Source organism: Cydia strobilella, chromosome 8 (genome assembly GCF_947568885.1).
Source record: "Cydia strobilella chromosome 8, ilCydStro3.1, whole genome shotgun sequence".
NCBI lineage: Eukaryota > Metazoa > Arthropoda > Insecta > Lepidoptera > Tortricidae > Cydia > Cydia strobilella.
In genome coordinates, this window is record NC_086048.1 from 1,971,848 (window position 1) to 1,984,326 (window position 12,479).

Genomic DNA, 12,479 nt, shown 5'->3' on the forward strand with positions numbered 1-12,479 from the left:
CTACCTGTTTGAAAAACTAAAATGGGTCAATGATACACGCAGCAAATCGCTAAGGAGATGCACGAAACTTGCGATACCTACACACAAGACGGCATTCTTTAAAGGGAGCTTTAAATTTGCTGCTGCAAAGATTTGGAATGACCTGCCGCCACCCATACGAGAACCGATGGGACTATTAAAGTACAGGCGGTTAGTCAAAATGTATTTAGTTGATATGCAGAGCAAATTTTTTTCTCCCTCCTAAAGGCACAAAATTTGGTACAAAATTTGGCAAACAATTGGCACTTACGCTTTCGCACGCTTAACTCATACCACTCCGACACACACACACACACACACAAACACACACACACACACACACACACACACACACACACACACACACACACGCGCGCGCGCGCGCGCACGCACACGCACACATACACACACGCACACGTTTTTATTTTTATTTTTTTATATTGGTCCGATTTATGTTGGTTTATTTATTTTGTTTTACTTCTAATTTGTATATTTCCTACTTACTTCTTTTTTATTTATTATTACGAATTGTTAAGCCAAGCCAAGCACGGTAAATTGTTAACCTGCGACCGACCGATCTCAAGGGTCCAATCTGAAAACCAGCGCCAGGCCCTCTACTTGGAGTGCTTCGCATATGCTGAGATTGGAGCCCATTGCCCAATCTTTAATATTAAATGTTTTAAATTTCTAATTAAATTGTACCTATTTTTAGTATTTCAGATTTATATTTGTACTTAGTTCTTAAGGTATTTTTTTTTGTGGCAATAAATGTTTTTCTGATTCTGATTCTGATTCTTAAGCGTGAAGAGAGAGAGACATACAGTTACCTTCACGTATTTCGCGTATCATATCAATAGCAGATTTTTTAAATCGTAATGCCGCTCAATTAAAGTAACTAAACCATGGAACGACTCGCTATTGGATTGCTGTTTACGCACAAATTAAAGAAAATTGGCGGATTCTCATCTAAGTTTACCCTTGTAAGATTATATTCATATCATAATACTTTATAAAATACTAGCGACCCGTCCCGGCTTCGCACGAGTAGTTCAACTAATTTACACAAAACCTTTACAAATTATACACATAAATCTTCCTCTTGAATCACTCTATCTATTTATAAAAACCGCATCAAAATCAGTTTCGTAGTTTTAAAGATCTAAGCATACATAGGGACAGACATCCATCCAGACAGCAGGAAGCGACTTTGTTTTATACTGTATATATATATGTAGGGATATTCATAACATAATACCATAGAGTAACTTATACTAGACCGGTACTGTCATAGTAAATTTTGTAACCCCAGTAAATTCACTGCCATCTGTCGACACACTTTAAAACTAAAAATGAAGATTTATAAAAATACGATAAAATGTATTTAAATATGGGTAAATTATTCTTTTTATTTGCATTAATTATTTTTATGATGTTGACCCATGTTCTTTCACTGATATGCGTTAAAATTGTTAAATAACAAACGAAACCGTCAACGCCATCTATACGACAGTAGGCCAAAGCTAGTAGCGCCCTCTGAACGAGAATCAAATTTTCTTGATTTTCGAGGCACGTTTTTTCCTTAGACTGTATCCATCTATTACGGAGTTATATCTATCTTTGATAATACTTTATAAAATATTTGTTATAAAAATAGTTACATATTACCTATAAAATAATTGCTATAAAAAGATAGTGGAAATGTTGATGGTTACGGCAACACTTCAATCGTCTTTACAAAAGTATTTAATATAAATGTAAGAAAACAATATATATAGTTATCATATTTAGCCCAAACAGACAGACCGAGTTACTTATGCACTTATAATATTAACATTAGTTGGGATTAGAAAGAGTGTTTTGACATTTGTGGACAGGTAACCTGAGGGTCTACCGCCAACATCGAAAGATCGAAAAACGTTTTTTTTTTATACCACGTCGGTGGCAATCAAGCATACGGCCCGCCTGATGGTAAGCAGTTACCGTAGCCTATGGACGCCTGCAACACCGGAGATATTACACGCGCGTTGCCGACCCTTTAAAAACCTGTCTGTCTGTGTTATCTCCCTTTCTATCGCTTTTGCATATTCGATCGATAAAGAGGCAGATAAAATTCGAATTACTTTTTATTGCGGTAGGTTCACAGGGCCTAACCAGGTAGAGAACCACTCATATACTCGCTTGGCAAGACTTGTGAGTTGTGCCGTCATGATCGTGTAAATTACGAAGCTAATAAACCGATTACAACATATAGCTTGGCAGGCTACCGGCAGATTGCAAATAGGCTGGATCACTATTCATAAAGCTTAACTTTTGATATAAACGAGTTATTTATAACCAATTTTATATCTTTAGTATTTAGAACACAAACACTTGACAAACACGATGTTTTTTGTCATATATTTCTCCACATCATGCGTTACTTAAGAGGGAAGTATACTACGTACTTGTCCATAAAAATCGGAAAATGTTTTTCCACTTCTAAATATGTTCCATTCTTCGTGATTTTTTAGTACATTATTGACACAATGAAAAACTTTTTTTAGGGTTCCGTACCCAAAGCGTAAAAACGGGACCCTATTACTAAGACTCCGCTGTCCGTCTGTCTGTCACCAGGTAGCAGCCAGGCAGGTCTCATGAACCGTGATAGCTAGTCAGTTGAAATTTTCACAGATGATGTATTTCTGTTGCCGCTATAACAACGAATATTAAAAAGTACGGAACCCTCGGTGGGCGAGTCCGACTCGCACATGGCCGGTTTTTTTTTAATTTGCAATACAAAAAAAATGATTTTAAAAAACAAAACCAATAAACCTAGAATATATCATGCTGAAGCGATCGACATTAAAATCAAAGGGATTTGTTAAGATTTAGTAAGTGGAAAACGTTTTCTCCCGAAATGGAAATTTTATAGAAAAAGTACCTTAATTTCGTTAGGATCGCAAAGCTATACTTCCCTCTTAAGATATATGTAGGTAGCTCAGAATTACTAGAATTTATAACTTCTAGGCGTATTCAAACACTCCAAAAAGTAGAATAGTTCAAGTCGTCATATCCATAATATCCGTTATACATATGGTTCACTTTCTATATTTCACAACACATACATATTTGTCATTGAATTGTAAAAGTATCAAGGCAAGTTTTTTTAATAATAATCGAATTTGGTAATCGAATTATTTTACTAATGGTGGCTATATTCGTACAGATTGCAACACGACTTTTAACATTCCAATTAGTACGTTTATGAGTTTAAGTAAAGGTAAACACACAAAAACATATGACTGCAGGCAGTGGCAGGCGTGGTTCACTCCGAGATTTCGTCGCGTCGCTACAAGTACATGGGGCCTACACCAATTTTGGTGTCTAGCCATAGTAGTTGCCGCGCACCGCTACGGAAGGGACGCCTGCTCGCGCTAGCGCCACCTAGCGGTTATATCTGTCGTTTTGTTAGAGAGTGAATCTTCTGTACCAATATTATTTATTCTATGGCAGTGGACAATAGGAGCCTATTAAGATAAAAAAAAAACTGTTTTTGATATGGTTGTACATTTGGTGGTCCGTTTATATGGTTTCCGACAAATGCTGAGTGGTATCCTCTTTGAGACAACAAATTACAAAAGTACTGTTAATTTTAAGACTGTGTTGTTTCAAATAAATTATTTTCAAATTTTTGCATTTAAAAAAAAGGAAGGATGTGGCTTCGTATGTTTACAAACATTATTAAAAATGAATAAAATAATTTAAATAATTATCGATATTTATAATTATTTCATTGCACTTTTGAGCCTATGACAGTGTGTGTGTGAAATATATGTACATGTGCAAAGAGTGTCTATTTGCACATATATATTTCAGAGTGCATGGATGATTGAGTGAGTGAGATGATGAGTGGACGGATTGTGTGAAAGAGGATATGAGAAAGAAAGGAGTGAGTGCTGAGGTGACGAAAGATAGAGGAGAATGGAAGAGAAAAACATGTTGTGCCGACCCCACATAACGGGATAAGGGCAGGAAGAAGAAGAGATATTTCAGTGCATGTAAGGTGCATTGGTTACTGTGTAAACTGAAACGTATTGAGTGAATGAGACAGTATACTTGAATAGACATTAGAAAGAAAGGGAAGAATGATTGATTGAATGAAAGAGATAGAAATAGGATTAGATCTAGAGTAAGTTGAAAGAGAAATTTATTCATTATGGCCGAAAACGTTGCTTCAATTCTTACAACAGTGTGTAGTCCAATCTTACGTAGCTCGAAATTATGGCCATACGCACAAAGCTAAAAATACTAAAATAGAAAATAGTGCCCCTACAATAATGAAAGCGCATGCGACGGTATGGAGGTTAAAATCTTCATTAATTTACTGCTAGTTATAATTACGTTTTAAAATTGCATGCCTTAAAACTAGGATAGTTCTTATATCTTAATCAGAGCAGCTAATACGAGACGGTTTGTAACGTTAATTAAGCTAACAATGAAAAATTTATTGTGACTCTTTACTATCTTACTAACTAGGTTACTACACCAATTCACTAATGAGGAATATAGTAAGTGATAAGAACGAAGGGAAATGTCGCACGACGATCGATAAAAAATGGGGAAGCGGTGCGCGGGAGCTGCTCTGGGGATAGTGACGCGCGCAAGTGTTATTGGCATTTATGTAATATGGTTTCCACTTGAGTGCTCTATTATGCTTACTTAACACTATAGATAGGTGATAGGTGTATTAAACATATTTAATGTTATCCTCGTAAGACTCACCATATAAAGTTTTTCAATTTTTAATTTGAACCTGATTCTATAAGTATAAATTGGAACGAATTTCGTTTGTTTTACAACGCAGTGAAACAAAAGAAATGCTACTCCATTTGTTTCATCAAAAGGTTCAAATTAGATTGCAATGAATATGTACATTTTAATGTACATTCAAACTAACGAGGTTATTGAATTTTTGTCTTTTAATTTTAACATATGTATTTTATGCCCGAAATTGCTATGGTAAAAACATCGTGACTACAGAGTCTACAGACTTAGTCACGGGTGTTACAGCAAAAATCGCACTAACAGCTTATAAAGTATGTCTCTGAATGTAGTATATCTGTTTTATATACACCATTGAAACAAATAGTTATGAATGCCACTATAAAAATACGATGAGAGAATAAAATAGGGACTGATTAATTTTTCCATTCACATCTATAGTTTTGCTTGGATTTAAGTTTAAGCATCAATAATATCATCAAAATATATATTTTTTCTACTCGTCGAGTATAATCTGTGTATTACGACTTCACATACAACACTACAACCTTACTCTTTTCAACGTTGGATAGTCTATGGCACTTCCGACTCAAGCATAAGAATTTTATCGATACGGTTTAGTCAATAATAAAAATTTTGAAAATAGAACTTCATACATTTTACTAAAATATTTCTTGTTTAAGGAGACTCGATTCAATGCAAATTAGTCTACTTAAACACGCTGCTGCGTCGTATCTGCTTTGTGATTGGTAGGCCAACAATTGCTTCATAAGTCATAAAGGCGCATGTGATACCCTTCATATAGCAAGATCCATATCCTACGAAAACCGCTTAGCGTTGCTTGTTAGTCTCCATAGGCTACGGTGGCCAAAATCGAGAAAAAAACTGTCTTAAAATTGAATTTAGCGCGGAGCAGGTACCAGGGTCTCATGAGTTACGAGGAGGTGTCGTTGACCAACCCGCCGGGGGCGCCGGCCCGGCGGCCGGGGCGCGTACGAGTATGAAGGTATCGCGGGTCGCGGCAGCTCGCGTATCTTAGCTGTATACTTTTGGTTTGTTTACTTAAGTATATGATTCTACTAGTTGAAAGTATTATTTTTTTGTCTCGTAGAAAAAGTATTGTATACAATAGTGATATAATCAAGCTTTTCAATCTCGTACCTTAACTTAAGCAACTCAGCAAGCTTCGTTGCTTAAACACGGTACTCGACTGAAAAGCTGTCTATTATATCACGATTGTATAAGATACTATTTAAACACAAGACTCTTTTCCTTAACTCGTTAGCGTTTATTGTATGGTAATATTGTTTTTTTTTTTTAATAAATGCCTTTTTACCATATAACACAACACTTTTGCACCCACCACTACCTAGTTCGCGCTAGTGCTGTGCAATTAAATCGACGGAAGCATCTTACGCAAGCTAGTGACGTCACCGAGTCGATGCCACGCAAGCCGTTATCTGTGCTCGTGTGATAATCTCCGTTATGCTATGCGCATTCTAATGCATAATGCGGAATCTAGTCAATTAATGTGTCATACGTGGTTACGATCAGTGTATGAAAAAGGGATAAATAAATTATAAAAACTGGTCATTGGACTTTTGAGATCTAAAAACAATAGTGTATTTATTTAGCGTTTTTATTTTTATTTTTTTATTATAAACTGATCGGCGATTGGCCCTAGTCACACCTGATGGAAAGTGAAGACAGGGCCTAAGATGGAGCTCACCGGTTCAGTAACAGCCTATTCACTCTTATCTATCTTAACTTCCCTAGAAAGCTAACGAGATGGCGCTACGCCAAGATTTTAAGGGGCCCACTGACTATCAGTCCGCCGGACGATATTGGCCTGTCAGTTAGAACAAAAATTTGACAGTTCCGAACAACTGACAGGCCGATATCGTCCGGCGGACTGATAGTCAGTGGGCTCCTTTACGCGTAGGTCAAGGCCTACATACTTAACATATGTATGGGTCTGAGATTTGACCATGTGACGCCAACTACAATTATCGGGACTAAAGCGATTTAAAATTTGTTTGTATTATTTATTTATTTATCTCTGATTTTATATAGCGGGAAATCAAATTCGTGTCATTATACAATTACGATTACTAAACTTTCTAGGATAAATACCATTTATTACGGAAATAATCGATTCATTAGTGCTCGGGGGTTTATGTGCAATACGCCGAGCTGAGAATGTCTTAATGTAACCGTCTTAAATAAATAAACTGGTGTATTGATAAATTATAAACGAATTGACTGCATGGCCTTCGCTTTTAATTAGTCATGATAAAACAGTACCTCGAACTTAAACTATCGTGAGGCATATTTCAAAATATTACAACGACGGTGCACGACGTACAACCGCCGCGGACACTCGTGCTTGAGGAAGGATTCTCAAACAATCCGAAACATGTCGCCAAAAGCGATTAAAAATAATAGTGAGTGAAACCGTACTGATCTAAATAAAACAGTACCTTTTTAAAGCGTGTGGAAAAAAATCGGCCAAGTGCGAGTCGGACTCGACCCCCGAGGGTTCCGTACTTTTTTAGTATTTTTTGTTATAGCGGGAACATAAATACATCACCTGTGAAAATTTCAACTTCCTAGCTATCACGGTTCATGATATACAGCCTGGTGATAGACAGACAGACAGAGGAGTCTTAGTAATAGGGTCCCGTTTTTACCCTTTGGGTACGGAACCCTAAAAAGAAACGTTTAATTTTGGAAGAAGCTAAAATATCTCCTTATTTTGTGTGCTATCGTTATGTAGTACTTCAAAATTTAATTTTATCGATAGCCGATAAGAGTATATTATTATAATGGCGGCTCATCCCATCACTAGTTACGTGATCGTATTATCAAGATGCACACGTTTTTCTCAACATTACCAGCTCGATAATCTGAGTGTTTACTGCTTATTATGGTTTCTTTCTAATCCTATACAGGCTGTAAACAATTTTGACAAAAACAAGAAATTTACACAATTATTTGTGCCATTTTCAACCAAAAGGGTACTTATTGTCGCTTGTCAGTAAGGCGCTATTTCCATATAGCTTCAATTAGAAATCAACCTTATCGACAAGCGACAATGTGGTACCTTTTGGTTGAAAACGTCACATTTGTATATCAACTAGAGATACGTCCATTCGTTTGAGATTTCCTAATTTATAGTTTCCTAGTCAGGAGCATTTGAAAATTTGTATGGAATTTGTTTTGCTTCTAATTCTTGTAATAGGTAATCAAAATATCTAAAAAAGTCAAACGAAGGAGCTGACTATGGTTAATATCAAATTATGTTAATATATTTTCCATAACGTCAATATCCAGAGAGGAAAATCGGGACTACGTTTGCATGGAGGCGTGGTCTTTCCTTTTCCTCTTATGGTTGGTGGGATCTAGACGGCTATTAAAGCGAAATGAGGTGTTCATTATAAAAAACAACGGACAAGTGCGAGTCGGGACTCGCGCACCGAGGGTTCCGTACTCTTTAGTATTTGTTGTTATAGCGGCAACAGAAATACATCACCTGTGAATATTTAAATTATCTAGCTATCACGGTTCATGAGATACAGCCTGGTCAGATAGACAGACGGACAGAGGAGTCTTAGTAATAGGGTCCCGTTTTTACCCTTTAGGTACTGAACCCTAAAAACATAGGGTCTAAGGTGAATAAGAAAACCACATAAGTCGTATGTTCGTCTCTGAGGCGGTGAATTTTTTTTTTTTTTCATTATTATAAACAAGTCTAGTAGAGTTAATTTTACAAAACATACTTCATATTCATGATACGTATTTAAAAGTTAGTAAATACTAGACTATTGCAAGGCACTTACCTGCACTGAATTCATAACGATTTGCCAAATCAAACGCTCATTACCCAATTTCATATTATATAAAGCGATTAATAAGTATTACTAATGATAACCTTACCTTATAGTATTTAACTGATAGTTTGGTACCTGGGGTGCGTTGGGATAAATTTGAACGGGTTTTTCATGCGGGGTAAGATGAAAAGTCGCCCGTAATGCTTCGGCATACGAACGATTTTGTCTTATCCCTCACGAAAAACCCGTTAAATCTTATCCCAACGCACCTTATCTGTTTTTGGATTCGCTGTTAAATATTGTAAGTTCTTACATTAAGTACAGAAACATACAAACCAATTCGAACGTTGACATCAGAATGATATTTAAATGATGTTATTTAGTTATTGTGCGTCTCGCCCGCGCCAACACATGTACGGACAAGTACGAGCGAAATGCACGATATCTGAATGACATCATTTAGATACCGTTATGATATTAGTGTACGTTAGAATTGACCAGGCCCCTATTTCACCACGGTGACAGGTGCGACAATTGTCGACATCACTGTTGCTGACATCACAGGCATCCATGGGCTACGGTTACCGCTAACCATCTCGGGCTGTATTCCTGTTTGCCACCATCATTATATTATTTAAACAAATGTATATTGTGATGGAATCGGATGCTAATACATCCATACTTAATATTATAAATGCGAAAGTGTGTCTGTCTGTCTGTCTGTCTGTTCCCTCTTCACGCTTAAACAGCTGAATCGATTTAGATGAAATTTGGCATAGAGATAGGTTGAGTCCCTGAGAAGGACATAGGATAGTTTTTATCCCGAAAATCATCATCATCATCACCTTAAGAAAGTAAAAAGCGGGGTGGAATTGAGATAATTAACGAAGTGCCTGCTAATTTGTGCATAATATGCTCAAATTTAGATTGCTATGAGATTTTTTCCAGGCGCTATTCTTACTCTAGCTGCGGTTACTAAGTCCACGCAGACGAAGTCGCGGGCAAAAGCTAGTAACTAATAATTATAAAGTGTCGGCTACGCGCATGTAACACCTCTTAGCTCTAGAGCCGCAGTTTCCATAGGCAGCGGTAGCTGTTTTTCATAAGGCAATATGCGGTATGCTTATTTGTCACGATGACTAGATTTCGGAATTACAAATGTGTATTCGTAACCGATATAAATATTCAAAACATGAACAAAAGTGATATAAAGTGAAGTCTCAATCGATTATATTTACATAAAAGTAATGCCCATTGATGAATACATTTAAAATGCAAAACATTGTAACCAGAAATAGCGGTAACCTTGACCAAAAGTTTTTTATTAAGCATAGTAGACCTAATTAGCAGTTTCATCAAAACTGGGGAAATCTCACAAAATATTAGTTTTTGAAATATCTAATTTAAAATTAAAAACTTGCATTTCATCAAAATTTGAGAAACCTTGCAAAGCTAAGTTTTTGAAACAGCTAATTGTAATAAATTATTAACTGGCCAAGAGCATTTCGGACCATGCTCAGTGTAGGGTTCCCTAGTTACCCGTCCGTCACAAATTCACAATAGGCTGCCTTGAATGGGGGCTATTAGTATCATTTACATAACAACAAGGAACTACATCCGCAGCGTTTTCTACGTCATTTTCATAAGGGAAGACTTTTTAAAGCTTACTGTAAGGGTGACGTGCTGCCATCCTTATAGGTATATGTAAAGATAGATATAACTCCGTAATAGATGGATACAGTCTAAGGAAAAAACGTGCCTCGAAAATCACGAAAATTTGATTCTCGATCAGAGGGCGCCACTAGTTTTGGCCTACACTCGTATAGAGGGCGTTGACGGTTTCGTTTGTTATTTATAATTTTAACGCATATCAGTGAAAGAACATGAGTCAAAATCATAAAAATAATTAATGCAAATAAAAAAAATCATTTATCCACATTTAAATACATTTTATCGTATTTTTATAAATATTTATTTTTAGTTTTAAAGTGTGTCGACAGATGGCAGTGAATTTACTGGGGTTACAAAATTTACTATGACAGTACCGCTCTAGTATAAGTTACTCTATGGTATATGTATATTAGTCATCAGCGTATACGAATGTTTATAAGTAAACAATTTTAAACAGAAAACGTGTGTAACTTTGACCTACCAAACAGACTAATGGTAGGCCGCAAAAATATCTGACACGATCTTATTTGTAGAGTGCGTGCGCGCGTGTCACATATTTTTGCGGGAGTTACACATAATTGCAGGCGACTGTACCTACATACAAACAATGCAAGTCAAATAAACGGGATCAATCTCAATTACCAAGTAAATCCATTCACATCTACACCGAAATAGTTACATATTAAGATCGCTTAGCGTAACGTTTTGCATATACCACGTAACTGTTTAATATGCAAAATAACGATAACCGGCTAAATATTGATAGCTATATTACGCTTGTTAATTCGTATTGAATAAATTATCACTGAATATTAGAGGACTTTAGCGTAGGTACCTTAGCATAGTTACACCAAAGATAGATATAACTCCGTAATAGATGGATACAGTCTAAGGAAAAAACGTACCTCGAAAATCAAGAAAATTTGATTCTCGTTCAGAGGGCGCTACTAGCTTTGGCCTACTGTCGTATAGATGGCGTTGACGGTTTCGTTTGTTATTTAACAATTTTAACGCGTATCAGTGGAAGAACATGGGTCAAAATAATAAAAATAATTAATGCAAATAAAAAAAAATCATTTATCCATATTTAAATACATTTTATCGTATTTTTGTAAATATTTAATTTTAGTTTTAAAGTGTGTCGACAGAATAGATGGCAGTGAATGTACTGGGGTTACAAAATTTACTATGACAGTACCGCTCTAGTATAAGTTACTCTATGGTTACACCAAACAAAATTAAATCTACAATATCGGGATACCTTGTATTTGAGACACTGGCCAGAATTACCGCAAATCCGGGGCTAATAGAAAAACAAGAGGATTTTAAGAATCAGATTAGAGTGTTGTGACGTCGTGATTAAGGAAAAACATTGCGAATTTGTGACCTCTCCGAAAGCCATTGGTACTGATAAAAAATGCATCATAACACGTCATATAGATGTGAACAGTGGCTATCACGACAGAGAGCATCACAACACAATACGTCTGGCAAATGTGCGGCTTAATTCTTAAACAATATTATGTGATCGCAATGATTAAATTGATTAGATCAACACTACAGCAAACGTAACCAAATCCCCCAGGCTGCATATTTATTGAGATTACGCGGGACAAGATAACAAGCCTACTAAGTCTACTTCATGCTAACAAATAATATTTGAACAACGGTGATCTTTATGCCTTGGCAATAAGGTTTACGAATACCTGAACGATAGAGTAAGTGTTGGAATTGTATCAAGCGTTCGAGACGAGGAGACGCGGTAGTTGAGTAAGATATGCTTTATTGCTTGAGTGTGTGCGGTCGCAGTGTCAGCGATGTCTGTTGTAGGACGCAGGTACTTCACGAACGAAAGAATGTTGCGTATATCAGCAGGTACTTCGCAATTCTGACAGTATGCGTCGAAAGGCTTTTAATGTGTCCAGTATAGAACGATAGAACTAGTCAGATAAAATTATGTCTGTGGCTAGCACCACTCCCTACTCTCAACCCTCAAGCCTCCATTTTATTGGCGTGTGAGCAAATTGCAAATGTGAGAGTACCTATTACATTTATGATATCATGCATCTGCCAGTTGAGTGTTGAGACACCTTGCACGGTGCACGAGCAACTTCTTTTTTTCATTCATTCTTAGCCAAGTGCCCTTCAAACGTGAAAATCATGTTATAGGTCTACCGTTTAACTGAGATGGTTAGTGAA

At 36.5% G+C, this 12,479-nt stretch overlaps 2 protein-coding genes across 2 annotated transcripts in view; both read right to left on the bottom strand.

Moving 5' to 3' along the window:
* LOC134743375 (uncharacterized) overlaps positions 1-12,479 on the bottom strand; it is a 548,210-nt gene that overhangs the window by 352,984 nt on the left and 182,747 nt on the right. The window lies entirely within an intron of this gene.
* LOC134743456 (angiotensin-converting enzyme) overlaps positions 1-12,479 on the bottom strand; it is a 216,103-nt gene that overhangs the window by 140,112 nt on the left and 63,512 nt on the right. The gene's annotated exons all lie outside the window — the stretch shown is intronic.